The sequence below is a fragment of the Myotis myotis genome, unplaced genomic scaffold (genome assembly GCF_014108235.1).
Source record: "Myotis myotis isolate mMyoMyo1 unplaced genomic scaffold, mMyoMyo1.p scaffold_m19_p_17, whole genome shotgun sequence".
Taxonomy (NCBI): domain Eukaryota; kingdom Metazoa; phylum Chordata; class Mammalia; order Chiroptera; family Vespertilionidae; genus Myotis; species Myotis myotis.
The window spans coordinates 21,619,855-21,634,438 of NW_023416321.1; the positions used below are offsets into that span (position 1 = coordinate 21,619,855).

A 14,584-nucleotide genomic window follows, 5' to 3' on the forward strand; every position below is an offset into this window, starting at 1 on the left:
CCCCCATTTTCCAGATGAGGAAACCGAGGTGCAGAAGGCCAATACTCACTTAATTAAACTTCTTTCGATGCGCCAACATTAATTAACCGGCAATAACTCTGTTTGGGGGGACATGGCTGGGTGGATGGCCCCTACACCTTGCATCTTTGCATTTCTCACCGTGTGGGGTTCAGCAAAGCAACTAAAGAAATACCTTTTGAATCACTGGCAAGGAATAGCAGTCTAATCTGTTTACATTATACCTGACTATGTTAAGGAGAGAGGGCAGAAACATCTGTTTGGGGTGAGAGGGGAAGAAGAGGTAGTCCCCAAAAATCAGGTGCTTAGACTGAGGACACGTTGTAAATCAGCTCTGGAAAGCAGGGCTCAGCAGGCGAGAGCAGAGGGGATGGCCCCCCTCTCTGCACCTGGGAGGAATTTGCTGCTCTGAGGGTTTTCATGGAAGAAGACTTGACTAAAATGGGGCCTCCTAAGGGAGGTTTGCCTATGTCGACATGATGAGAAAAAGAAATGAAGGAAGGCTATGAGGGAGGCGGCGATGTGCCCGAAGAAGAGCTCCTAGGCCTGTCCGAGGTACCCCTGGGTAACAACAGTGCGGGGGCCATGAGACCTTTGTGCTTGAGTGACAGAGGTCCTGCACCGGATGCCGGTTCAGTTCAGGTTCTTTCTACCCAGGAAGCCAGACTGCAGTTGAGGTCTCAGCCTCAGGTACGGGGCCAAGGCCCATACACAGGGCAGGCATGTACTGGGCACTAGTAAATACCAGTTGCTGTTTTAATGAGCTGTCCTGTCCCTGTGACACTTCTTTTCCCCAAAATTACAATTCAAGATTCTTTGTAGCTCCTTTGCTCTGTTTGGCCATATTATGGGTAAAGCTTGAATACTTCCTGCATTACCCTCACAATAAAACTCTGTAAAAAGACCAAAGAACTCTGTAACACAGGCGTCGTCACCCCATTTTATGGAAAGGAAATTGAGGCTCAGAGGACTTATATAACTTTCCCAAGGTCATCCAGGTCACCCTACTTCTTACATGCTTTTCCGTGACTTCTAAGGAATGACCCCCATGTTCTCCTTCCCTCAACAGCTTTCAATGAGACAGCTCTGACATGAGCAGGGAAGCACTTTGCTGATTTCCTACTGTACCATGATCATCTGTTTATACGTCTGTCTTCCTTGCTAGACTATGAACATCTGGAGGGCAGAGATAGTCTCTGATTACCTTTCTGAATCTCTAGGGCTTGCGGCCCTAGCATCTGAATCTCGAGGGCTCATCAAATTATATGTTGAATTAACATTAAATGAATGAATGAATGAGTGAATGAATGAGTGCGGTATGCTGACCTCTTTTCTCAATCAGGGAATCCAAGGTCCACAAAGGTCCAGGAACTTGATAAAGCTGGATAGCGAGTCTAATGGGCAAAGGGGGCTCTTGGGCTCAGGGAGGAAGTGAGGGCTGGCATCCACGGTGTGGTCTGCACAGGACTGGTGAGGACTGGGGCAGCGGAGTGTGGGCTGAGAGGAAGGCACGCTGTTGGTGACCCTGAGGCAGAGGCCCGCCTGGCTCACAAAATGCCTCCGCTTTGTCCTGGGTCCTGCTTGAGGGCATGGACAATGATTGCTGGTGAGAACCAGTGCCCGTTGGAGGTTCTGGGGGATCGGCTGCCGGGCACAAACCCCTTTGAAGATGGAGCCCTTCCAAGAGCAACAGCCATGGCAGTTGTGGCTGATGGAGTCTCAGGGGCCAGCTGCTCCCTGTGCAGCAACAGAACCTGTTCCCATCACAGAGATTTCATGTCTACACTCTCACAGGCGTCCCATGTGCCAACCAAGGTCCAGAGGCAGACCGCGGTGGCACCGGGGAGATAGAAAGAGCCCCCGAAGGCGCCTGGATGGGGTCTGTGAAAGGGCTCGTGGGGCCACGAGGCTGCAGCAGTGGGCATTTGGGGAGGGCAGTGCTTCAGACAGAGAACTGACCTTGCAATCAATCAGGAAGCCCAGGCTCTCTCGGCCTCTTACTTGCAGAATGACTTCCCTGAGCCTTGGGGAGAACGATTCCTACTTCACAGGTGGCTGTGGGGATTAATAAAGTAATGGATCTGAAAGCACTTTGTAAAATTGCAACATATTCTGCACATGAGGTTTCTCTTTCTGCTGTCAGGCGGTTCCCCTCCTTGCAGGCTGCAGCCATAGAGCCATCAGCAGTCTAGTGGCCTCTCTAGGCAGCGGGGAGAGCATGGCCCCATCCCGCTGGGGAGGGAGGGAAGCTGGTCTCCAGGGGTTGGGGGGAAGGGAGGGAGAGAGGGGCTGCTGGTAGTCAGAGCAAGAAGTTCAAGGCTTAGAGGACTGCTTACCCGAGGGCCACACGCTGCCTGGCTGACAGCTGGCACACCTCAGGCCTGTGAGCCTCTGCTCTGGTGAGTCACCGGCAGTAGCTCTTCAAAGAGCACCTTCTTCTCATGCTCCACTGAACCCCAAAGAGAAGCCCATTGGGGCATCTTTCCACAGAGCCTTTCTAGAAAGAGAAAGAGGAGGCCCCCAAACAGCTGCCTTCTTCAGAGAGCCAGCCAAGGGCCCGGCTCCAGAGCCCGGCGGGCTGGGCGGCAACTCTCCGCACTTGTCTGAAGCGGCCTCGCCCTCCTCATGGGAGGTCGGGATGCACAGGCCAAACCAGACACACATATGGAGAAGATTAGCCCAACATGCAAAAGAGACAGACCAGCACACGATGATACATGGAAAAGGCCCGTCTGGTCTACACCAAAAAAAGCACACCACCCAAACCCATCACGGGCTCAATTATGGGCAGATAAAGCTGTTGTCAGCCCTGCTTCGGGCCAACAGCACAGGCTGTACACCTGCTCTGCGCTGAGTGCACAACGGCAAGCCCACACCAGGCGGCAACAACGGAAGTGGCACCGAAATGTGTCCTTTGTTCATGGTTTTCTTGACAAGAATTCCTCTTTCACGTTTTGTCCCCTGGAAGTAGGACATAAGAAGGGTTTGGACCTTTTGTCTCTGCTTGAATAAGGAGAGAGGACCCCCACTCCCCTCTGCTTCTAAGGAAATATCAGAAGCTCTGGTGGTCGAACCCTGTCAGAATCTGAGCCGGGGAACATGAAACAAGCCAGCGGGGCGTGCCACATGCCTTCTAGAAGGGCTGTTTCTCTGAAGATCAGCAGGAACCTTTGGATACTGACCAGCCAAAGAACCCACCTCTCACTCTCAGCCTCCACCATCTCCATCCTTCCACCCCTTTGTCCTGAGGGTTCTCAAAGTTGCTACTGTCTCACCAACATTTCTCTTGCCTTTCAGAAAAGGTTGGAGGCTCCTGGAAGGCAGGACACAGTCTTATACGTTTATACGATAGTCTTATATACCCTTCCCAAGGTCATCCAGCTCTCCCTCATCTCCTACGTGCTTCTCCTACATCCAGTACCTGTAGTACGTTGTCAACAACAAGCACGTGCTGAACAGCTACTATGTGCCTGGCACTGTGATAAGCACTCTGGACAGGACAACTGTGCACACTCCTAATCAAGAGATGGGCCTCTGGCTTCATCTGACCCATCAGGGAGACGGCAGAATTGTTTCACCATGACTGCAGGATGTCAAAGGTAGCAGATGTGGAGTCAACATCTTGACATCTCCATGGAAACTCAACATGTCCATGCCTCCTCCAATGACTGGGAACTCCCAGGGAATGGAGTAAAGTAAGTCCGAAGGCTGGTGGCCCTCCTAACATCTCCTCTCTCACTCACTCACGCCTACTGATGCCATCACAAAGTCCTGTTGACTGCGCCTCCTAAATATCTGACCACTTCAGTTTGTTATTGATGCCAGCCTCGTCCAGGGCCTCGTCTTCTACTGGATTTCTGTAACAGTCTGTCCTCCAGAGTGATCTCTGCAAAACTCAATATGACTAAAGTTCATCACACGAGCAGCAAGGCCCCACAGCCTCACCCCAGGCCATTTTCCTCAGGCACTGAGCCCAGCCACACAAGCCCTCTATCACCTTGACTATCCCCCTCATCTCCCAGGTTCCTGCCCCCTTCGCTGACTTAACTCACCCCTTAGAGCTTAGCTTAAATGTGACTTCCTCAGGGAAACTGTCCCCAAAAACCCCTTGCATTCGCTCTCTTACCACATGGACTATTTTTTTCATAACACTTCACACAGTTTGTAATTGCGTTTATTCGTAAAATTATTTGATTAATGTTTTTCTTCCTCCCTAGGCCATAGACTTTACAAGCTCCATTGTGTCCAACGACAGGGCATTTAATAGCACACATACTAGCATTTAATAGGCATGTGATGGATGTCGACTTAATGCATGGTAGGTGCTCAGTAATGTATGAAAACACACATTTTCATTTTTCTTTTCCTGTCAAGGGTTCCTTGCTGAATATTTTCGCCAGGTTTAGTCAGATATCGTGAGTCTTTTGGTGGGAGAGGCATTCGGCATGACTGATTCCCAGAACACTGTCCCCAGGGACCACCCTCTACTGTTTATCTCGCCACAGAGAGCAGCGGACATGGCAACTCTGCTTTGTGGAGTTGGCCCATCTCTCTCTTGCTAGTCGGGCCTGTTACTCCTGGAGTCCAGCCAGTCATTCTTTGAAAAAGAACCCCTGTCACTTTAAGATGTTAGTCCCTTGCTTGGGCCATATATCAACGTTCCTTGCTGCACTGGCCATGCTGCCTGCTGTTCAAATTTGTCCAATTAGACACAGCCCCACGGGGTGGAATTCAGTGTGAAATGTGCCTGCCACTGACCAAGAATGAACTGGGTGTAACTGGGCGGCTCAGCACAGCCTCGGGGAGAACCAGCAGGTCTTCCGGAGCCGGCTCGCCACCCCGAGGCACAGGGTCACCCTCCCCACCTGGGTGAGGCCTAAGCTGTGCAGGGCAGGGCGAGGCTGCCCCAGGACATGTGGGATGGAGGGAGGTCGGGTGTCAGCCCCGCCGAGGTGAACGGGACGGGCCCTGTTCAAAGGGCTGAGGGTTCTTGGCCAGAGTCTCTATGGGGCACAGAAACCAGGGTCTCTGCTGCTCCCTAAATGCGACCACGACCGCACAACACCATCGGCTGTGCTTGGTCCATGAGAGAGAGTCACGCCTTCCAAAGCCTCCCAGCAGGAGCTGGTGGGTGGTGGGCAGAGGGGAGGGGTGCTTCCAAAGCTCAGGCGAGGATTCTCTAACCAGGTCAGGGGACATGGTCGTGTTGACATTGGCTTATCTGTAAATTGTAAAGGAAGGTTGGTAGCTGATGGCAAGGTGCTCTGATGGGACCCTGGTGGAGATGGGTTTCCAGATAAAAATTTTTAACCAAAAAACTCTTTTGCAGTAACTCACTAGCCTATTTATTTATTTATTTTTAAAATTCTCCTCAAGAAGCTCAAATATTTTTTCTGAAAACTCGTGAAATTCTTAGAACAGCAGGCTTTTGAACAAGGAGAGAGTTAGTTCAGGTAACTTTTTAACACACAGCCAACTCTGAGTTGGAGAATATATATGTAAATACGCTAGAATCAGGATATACTGGGACTGAGATTATTTGTAAATAGCATGTGTAATATAGTATAGAAAGGCATAAATAAATAGATACATTTATTCTATTTAATCTCAATTTTAGTTTTCTCTGCGTGATCAATTCACGGAGCAGCTATGGGCTTCACTTTCATCAATGCGTACAATGAAGGAGGTTGGGTATAAGTATTCCAGGTCCCTTTCATCTCTAGTTCATTCATTCACTTGCTCGTTCATGGAAACACTCACTGAGTACATAGTATGGGTCAGGCACGGGGGCTACAGAGACACAGGAAGGGCAAGTCCCGGCCTGAGAGGAGGGCGAGCCACAGAAAGGCCCGTGTGCTAAGTGCTCTGGCAGAGGCTCCCCTGAGGGCCCTGGAACACAGGGAGGAGGTCCCGCTGAGCAAGGAGGAGGGCTCCAGCTGGAAGCCAGTGTGAACCTGATGAAAAGCCCCCGAACACCTCAGACACCAGCAGCTCCCATCTTGTCTCTTGTCCAAGCCTTGACAATGAGTTATCATTTCCCTCCAGGAAGAACGCACAGATGACCAGGGAAAAGGCAGCCTGGGAAAGAGGGGAAACAAAGAGCCAACTAACCCACACAGGGCCCCAGGGACCCGAGGATGAGTGAGGGCCGCCTGTTTCTGCTGGATAGCTTAGGAGCAGCGGAGCCCGGCAGACGGGCCGCCAGCTTCCTGGGGATTCTGCACCGCAGTGATGAATGGTCTCTGAAGGAAGTGGGGTCTACGGAGGAAACAGAGACCCACTTTTTGACTGAGATGCCATATGGAGGAAGGAACTGGGGAGCCCGGTCACCAATTCTTTCCCCAAACTCGCCTCCCCTGCACACCCTCACATTTATAATTTTGAGAACATCTAAGGTGTTTCTGAAAGCACTTTTAGATGATCAACTAATTTTCTCTTCCGAACCAGTTCCCCAAGGCGGGAAGGATTCGTTTTACCACTTCATTTGATAGAGTAGAAACCCCCAGGCAGTCAGGGCCATGCCTGTGACTACTGGGTTTCCAGGGAGTGTCAAGTTGAGACTGGAAGCCGGGGGCTGGAACTGCCTTGGGCCGACTTCTCACTGCACTTCTTCCCATGTGGTAGCGGAGGGCTCCACAGACACTCATCTTCAACCAGGGAGATTGAAGAGGAAAAATAATCAGGGTGGGTTATCCATGAGTCCTCCCCGTGGGGAACTTTGGGCTCTAGACAAAAGTCTTCTCATCTTTAAAAGACTGGCTCCCTTTTGTGAAATGAACAATCTGGCCCATGGTCATCAGCTGTCTAAAAGACTGTTGGGCTACAGCACATTTCCCCATGTGATGCTAAATCCATGTGACCATTATCCTTTTTCTTTTTCCTTTAAAAAAAAAAAAAAAAAAGGCACACCAACCACGTAGCAGCTCAATCAGATTAGTTGTGGTGCTTTCAAAAGGCACCAAAATAGCCGCCACTCCCCCTGCAAAGAAGGAAGGCGCCTTGTTTTCAGGAAAAAGATGTGAAGTCCTCACTCTAGGGCCTCAAACAGATATTCATCCTATGACAAATCCCCCCTTTCTCCCAGAGCCTTTTTCTCTCTTTCTTTCTTTTCTTTTTTTTTAAAGAAAGACTTAAAAATATCAACACCAATAATGAGACAATATTCTCAGCTTACTTCTGGCCAAATTTTATTTTCAGCTTCAAGTAACTGGGAGTTCTTTATGGTCAAGGACAAAAAAACAAGAGGCTGGAAAAACCTCATTAAAAAAACGAACCAACACAACTCACTTGTTTGAAATGAAGTGGAGGCCGGAGGGCGGGGGAGGAGGAAGAGTGGGAGGCACAGCGAGGCCATGTTCTTGGCCAAGCCTCAAGCCTTAAGAAAGTTCCCAGCCGAACTGTGGCTGAGTTACAACCTCGTTCCTAAGAGGATGGCGGAAGGCTTGGAGGGATGGGTGTGACCTCAGCGGGCAGGCCTGGGTCCTCACCAAGAGTGACGGGAGAAAAGGATTCTTTCCGCCTTAAAAACGACTCAGTGTGGCAGCTCCTCTAAAACCCAGTCTTCCAGCACCGTCCCTGGAGTGAACCCCTCACATGTGCCTCATTATAGGAGGAAAGGGCTGCCTGGCCAAAACCTCCTACCACCCTAGGCCCAACGGCCTCTTCCTGGGCCACGTGCCAACACTGCTTTTGCTCATGCATTTCTTCCTGGCCCAAGGACCACAACCGAGCTCTTTGAAAATGGTCCCGAGCTCCTCAAGGAGCCAGAGGATGGACAGGCACCAGGGGATGAGGGTGGGGAGGAGGGCTGGGGTCCATCTCTTAGTCAGAGAGAACCAGCATCTTTCTTTCACCTTTATCTTCCGCTCTGTCCTTCCTTGGGTTAGGGACGTGTGGCCATTTAATTTCATGCCACCTGGATCCAGAGGACTGGATGCTAGACAGAAACTGAGAGCCTACTTCAAACAAACGAGCAAAAAGTGGAAACTGGAGATACCACGTTGTAGTTATGTTTGTAAAGCTCATTAGAAAAAAGCGCAGGAGGCCAAAAGACACTAGGTCAGGGATGCAGAAGACATGAGTTCTAGTCTCTGCTTTACTGCTTACGAATGTTTATAATATGGAAAAACCGTAAGTTCTCTGGGCCTCTTTGTGACAAGATCTGTAAAATGAACTAACAGTAATAATCCCTGCCTATTTCACAGCATGCTTTCAAAATCATCTGAGACCACGTGTACGACAGCCCTTTGTAGATGCGAAAGCATTGTACACGGGTGATACATTATTATTATGACGGAAGAGCTTATTACACATGTTTCAGGCAGATTGAAGAAATCCTCATTGCCTATTGAGAAAACATCTGAAACATCCAAAGCAAATATTAGGAAAAAGTCTAATTACACCCTCTGGGTCCTGTTGCTAAAGCAGGTAAATGTTTCCTGGCTATTTTGTCTAACTGAGCGCTAAATGAGATGCAGCACTGAACTAGAGAGGAAAGGGAAATAATTTTTGTCAATGTCAAAATGGCAAGCCATCAGAAATCTGTGGTTTAGGAAGAAGAAGAAGAAAACAAGATCTCTTAAGCAGCCTGAGATGGCCTGGCAAACTTTGGAATTTAATCTTGTGACATACTGTAACAACAACAGGCCTCTACGGCATAGCAAGCGAATTTGTAAGCATATGATCAATACATTTGACATGTTATTTAATTATAATCTTTAGTGACAGAGACAATATGAAAACCTAGCATCAACATTCTGACAGTGGAATAAACAAATAGACATAATTAATTATTCCTTATACGAATCCCAGCAGAATTGTAAATTATCAGGCCAGCCTGTAGATCTGAATTCTAAGGTTTCCTTAATACGATAAGAGTTTGATGTAGGGGGTGTCACATTGCCAAGATGGTGCCTTTTTATTAGAATAAAAAGCTCTCTGTGGATTTCGGGTTCAAATGGCCAGCATGACCCTGGGTTCTCACATAATGGGAGTGTTCCCGGATCATGGCTAACGATGAGGATATGCGCACGGAAAAGAATGGCGGGGAGGGAGGTCAGCTGAGGCAGAGGCCGGAGGAGTTGAGAATAACTGAATCTTCGAATCCTGGAAGCTCAGGCTTAGAGGCGAAAAGGCTTGGAGAGGTCTCCTACCCCTTCCCCATCACTTCACAGAGCAGGACCAGGGGGATCAGAGAAGAGAATGGCCTGGCTCAGGGTCACATGGCTTCCTGCAGACCAGGTTCAAGCCCGCATTTCCTGACAGACGGTAGGAAGCTCTTCCTCGGGCACATGAGCAACTGCTGAGGTGGTCGGCCAGGACACAGCCCGCATCGCAGTGGCTATTATCATACCAACAGCAGGAATGCACTCTCCAGCCAGGGCCCAGAGAAATTACAGTTAACGTTTAACATGACGGGGCCAACATCAAAGGCGCTGCAGCTGGACTCAAACATGAGAGACGAAACTGCTAACGCTCGCAGAAGCTGCAGGTGGACAGTGCTGGCTGGAAATAGCCCACGTCCCGAGAGCAGGAGTGGCCCCCAGAAACCCCACACCAGGCGGCTGCCCCACAGCAGGGCGGGGAGAAATATGAGAAATAACCTCTGGTCTGTTTGTGGTTCCGTGTGTTATTAAGCTGTCTGTCCCTTGCTAAGGCCACAGGACACTCGGATGTGGCCACGTTTGCACTTAGGGGAGGGGAGTGGGGTGTGGCCGCGGATGACAAGAGGGGAAGGGAGATGGTGCTGCCCTGGGGTCTCAGGAAAGACTACAACCGCAGGAGAGGAAGAGAGGAGATGTTGGCGCTCAGATGCCACCAAGGAGTAGAGATTGCACATCCTGGAGCCGAGAAGGGAGGTTCCAATTAGAAAGTTACTCCTGGAAGCTCTACTCCTGCCTCAAATAGGGGCAGAATTCAGCGGCAGAAACCTGACTAACTGCTGGCCACAGCCATGTTCTTAAACAAAGGGCTGATCCCACCTGCAGGAATTTCTCCTGGGCATGCTTTATCGGGTTCTAGACCCTCCTTCCCATGTACTTGTGGAAGGACAGGAGCAGAAGGCAGGACTGAGCTTGGCCGCTTCCTGCACTTCCCGGGACACCCGCAGCACCCGCGCTGCCTTCGCTGTCCCTTTGCCACTTGGTCTGACGGGTCAGGCCTGCAGAGCCGGCTTGGTCAGGGCGTTCTGGTCTCAGTCAGGGCCAGCTGGCATGCTCCCTCCGGCTGCTCCCGCCTCCGCCCCCGGACCTCACCCAGGTTCTTCAACAAGCCTGCCCTGGGGTGAGCGGAGGGAGGAGGGTCAGCGTCAGCCCCCTGTCCTCGACAGACCACCCGGCGCCTCCCACACTGGACCGAACACCTAGGCTCTGTCCTCCCTGAGGACAAGCCCACCACACTTGCACCGCCTCCTGCCTCGATCAGCTTCAGGTGTCGGGAAACAGGGCCCTGCCTTACCCTCAGTCCCCGCTCTCCGGCCCCACCCAAGGGTCTGGGGGATTCCCAATGTGCCACTGAGGCCCCCTGCCAGTGGCCCCTCCTGCTGCTACTGCTCTACCAGCCCAGCCCTCTGCACAGGGCCGTTTCCTACGGTCCCCATCACTCCATCAGGAGGGGGACCTCCCTGGTCCACGGCCCCAGCACCAGGAACTGTCTAGCTCATCAGGATGACCTCACCCAGGCCCACAAATAAACAGGTACGTGAGAAGGGCTTTTTGCTGATAGCAAAAGGATCAGCAGGCGAATGAATGAAAGAATAAAAGCACACAGCCTACTGTTCAGGCGGTGCTGCTTTCACATTGCTATGACATTCTGCTCTTTGTGGACCCCTGGGTGGGCTCTCTCACTGGCCCCTCGGCTTCGTCCTGAGCTGTGAGGGTGGCAGGAAGGCAAGGAGCAAAGGCTTCCTAAAAGCCTGGCACCAAAATGCACAAATCAATCAAATACCTGGGGGGAAACCACTAAGTACAATAGAAAGGTCATAACACACAAGTATATTAAACGCAGAGAGAAGACACTATGCTTAGGAAGCCTGGAGGTTTTAGGGGAATAAAGCAGCAAAAGCCAGTTTTATTCGTGCTAAACCCACCGCAGAAGTTCCACGAGCCTCCCAGACCAACGGTATCACAGAGGCGGGTGCGGAAAGGACTCTTGGTTCACCCAGGAGCGGCTGCACGAAGGCCTGGCAGTGGCTGGAGTTCGCTTCCTGCACAATCGATCGCATACGTGAGGAATTCCTTAGGGGGAAACAGCTAAACATAATTTAAGTTGAAACTGTTAATTTAATAAACCTAAATGGCAGGAATTGTTGTATATTACCCGGAGGAATGGGGCAGGTGTTTGACTGAGAAGAGAAAGGGGCCACCCCCTTCAGGGTTTCTTTTCTGAGAATTGACCTTTTTATTCCCTCCCTCCCTTCCCCTTTTCCTTTCTCTTATCGGACAAGAAGTATATACAGCTCAATGATCGCACCTTCTGCCGCTCTCAGATCCTCAGGTTTTCCCTGAAAGTATGCCTCCCACTCAGCACACATCTGCTCAGCACCTGCGATGGATTAGACACTATGTGAGCGTGAGGGACTCGCAGACGAGAAGATGAAGTCCTACTCCTGAAGTTCGGTGAGACAGAGAGACGGACAGGTGAGCAAGGCCGGCCGCCAGGGAACCTCTGAGTCTCCCAAGGGCTGACGGAGAGAGAAGGCGGCACAAAGGATTTGCCCCCTGAAATGCCTCTTGAAGGAGAAGCGGGTGGCATCTGGCGGTGGAAGGGAAGAGGAGGTGAGGTGAGGAGGTGAGTGAGGGGACATCGAGGGGACTGGTATGAGCAGAGACAAAGGGCCCGAGACTGGTCAGAATCCAGGCCCACGTGAGGGAGCGTTGAGGGGTGAGGCTGGAGAGTGCTCAGGGTTGGGGAGAATCACTGAGGTCCCTGGCTCGTACCCCTGACTCTGTCGTTAACCTGCGACTCTTGAGGAGAGAGCACAGCACCCAGGAGGAGGGTCAGACGGAGCCGGTCCGCAGGCCCACCCGGGCCTCAGAACGGGAGCGCGGAGGGCACGCCGCTGGAATGTCTGGGGGAGGATTAAAGGCGTTTTCTGAGCACACTGCTCCTCAGATGGGTGCAGAGCAATTCCAGCATCAGACAAATACAGTGACTGCGAAGCGCACTCAAATCTGGAATTCCCTCTGGTGGCTGAAATCAACAATTTCTCACAAAGGAGACCGGGACTGGAGAGAGCGTTTTCTGCTCCCTGCGTACAATTTATTGGCCCCGCATATCAGGTTAGCAAGCTGAAATAATTAAACATCGGGCCAGCTGTTTGGGGCAATGAGGTCACATTTTTCATTTAGGAGACCACACAACAGAGAGGAGAGAATGGAGAGATAAGACCCGCGTTTTGATTTACTGAGTCTCCGCGGCAGATAAAGCCGGCGTTTTGGAATCCTTCAGGCAATTACTATTTCGGGCTTGGCAAGAACTCGAGTCTGAAAGTAACGATTGGGCCTATCTTGGCAGGACTCAAAGTCACTGTAAGTGGTAAGGTTGTCCCAGGCAGTGGGGAGAGGGCAAGCCAGTGGCGAGGGGAAGCCAGAACTCAGAGCCATGAGGGCTGCTGCAGGCTGGGAGCTCAGAGGAGGCCAAATCTGGTCCTCCCACCACATGTTCTTAGAGAGGGAATGCGGTCAGAGGGTGAGGGCCCAGGCCTGCTCGCTGGGATTCTGTGGTTCCCTTTCTGGCATCTGCTCTTGTCCGTTCTGTGGGCGCCGCTTACACCCCCTGCCTTAGTATCCGTGCCTGTAACAGAGGAGGAGGGCTGAGCCTTCTTATGTTTGGGGGAATGGAAAAAAGTGCCACGGGCAGCTTGCCAAATGGTGCTGGTTTTGTACGCGGGAGGGGGTGGGTGTGATGATAGGGACATCAGACGCCCTAAACGTCAATCTTCCCCCTGCCACTCCCCTAGGTGACAACGTGACTTTGGCCAAGTCACTTCCCCTGTCTGGGCCTCACTTTCCACAGCATCAAACCAGGGAGCTGGACCAGGCTGGAGGCTCTCCGAGGGCCCTGCCAGTTCTGAGATGCTGCTCTTCTGAGACGACACAAGATAAGTCGCGGGGCGGAAGGCAAGCAAGTTTTTGTTTGAATGGGAAAGAGAAAAAGCCAGCGTCCTGCCCGCGGGCGTCCCCCACAGGGTCCCGGAGCCAACACTAAGTATGGGGCGGGGAGAGCGGGGCGTCCGAGGAGACAGCAGGCCCGCGTGTGGTCACTGGCGACACCATATTGCAACGTCTCTTGCTCGAGCTGGTCCACTTAATTGGGAGCTTGTCTTTCCAGTTGTATATTTTTATCCTGTGCCCTGGAACCCACACCATGAGGTTTGGAGCCAAAGGCTGCTTCTTGTTTAATCGTTAACCGCCTTGGCCCTGCAGCTCGGCCCCGCGGAAGGCCCTGGTCCAGATGCCGCACCTCCGGGCGAGCGGGGCTCCAGGGAGGATGCGGAGCTGGACCGGGAGCCAAGCTCTGTCCTCCAGCGTTGGAAATAAATCCCCTCCACCGTCTGGCCCACACAAATCCCAGTCCAGCCGGGCCTCTCCTGTGGGGTTATTCTGGTAACAGAATGCTTGCGATCAGCAATTCTTTTCTACTCTTACCCGCCCTCAGTGAGGAGCCAACGGGGCTATTCCTTGGGCTCCACTTTCTGCGTCTGAGATGCGGTTGAAAACTAATATTCCAGATGTTTCCTCACATTTTAAGTGGAACCACAGACGAAGCTTCCGGGAGGAAAGCAGCATGGCACAGTGGAAGGGCCCTCGACGGAGTCAGGCAGGCGTCTGCATTGTGGCTCTGCGTTTCTAGGCTGCATGGCCTCGAGCAAGTAATGACTCTCTGAACCTCGGTCTCCTCTCCGATGGAAACAACAGTTCTACACTGGGAACAACACTTCCACTACTCAGTGGCAACCTCCGCGAGGACCAAGTCTTTCTGATTTATTCCTCATTATGTGGTCCATGCCTCACACAGAGTAGGTTTCTTGATCAATCCCCATGGAGTCCGTGATAAAAAAGACTCGGGATTTTGAGGAGACAGACAAGATTCCAGATGTGAAGTGCCTCGCATTGCACATAGCGCTTGGAAGTGCTTGCTTAGCCCAGCCGGCTTGGCTCAGTGGTTGAGCATCGACCTATGAACCAGGAGGTCACAGTTGATTCCCGGTCAGGGCACATGCCTGGATTGCGGGTTTGATTCCCAGTGTGGGATGTGCAGTAGGCAGCTGATCAATGATTCTCTGTCATCATTGATGTTTCTATCTTTCTCTCCCTCTCCCTTCCTCTCTGAAATCCATATATATATAAGGTTGCTTACTTGTCGGCAGTGCTTGCAAACACACTTCTTCTACCTGAGCCATGTCGATGTTCAAAGGAGGATGCGAATCCTGCGTTATGCCCATTGAGGTAATGAAGAGAAAAGACAGGCACTGAGAAAGCTCTTTGACTTGGAATATTTTCCTAATAAATTCAGAGCTGACCCTCGAGCTCTCGCTGAAGCGCTCTCTCTGGCAACAGAAACCAAA

The 14,584-nt window shown here is 51.5% G+C and overlaps 1 protein-coding gene and 1 long non-coding RNA gene across 14 annotated transcripts in view; both read right to left on the reverse strand.

The window, feature by feature from the left end:
* The window catches only part of BCAS3 (BCAS3 microtubule associated cell migration factor), a 473,254-nt gene that overhangs the window by 46,472 nt on the left and 412,198 nt on the right, over nt 1-14,584 (reverse strand). The window lies entirely within an intron of this gene.
* Nucleotides 11,029-14,584, reverse strand: part of LOC118671658 — a 55,791-nt gene continuing 52,235 nt past the window's right edge. The window contains exons 1-3 of one of the 2 annotated variants that reach the window (XR_004972802.1): nt 14,377-14,407; nt 11,488-11,559; nt 11,029-11,267 (exon numbers count right to left, since the gene is read on the reverse strand). This is a non-coding gene — a long non-coding RNA (uncharacterized LOC118671658). Of the gene's footprint in view, nt 11,268-11,487; nt 11,560-14,376; nt 14,408-14,584 lie in introns of those variants that run through there. The other variant, XR_004972801.1, reaches the window with a different exon arrangement.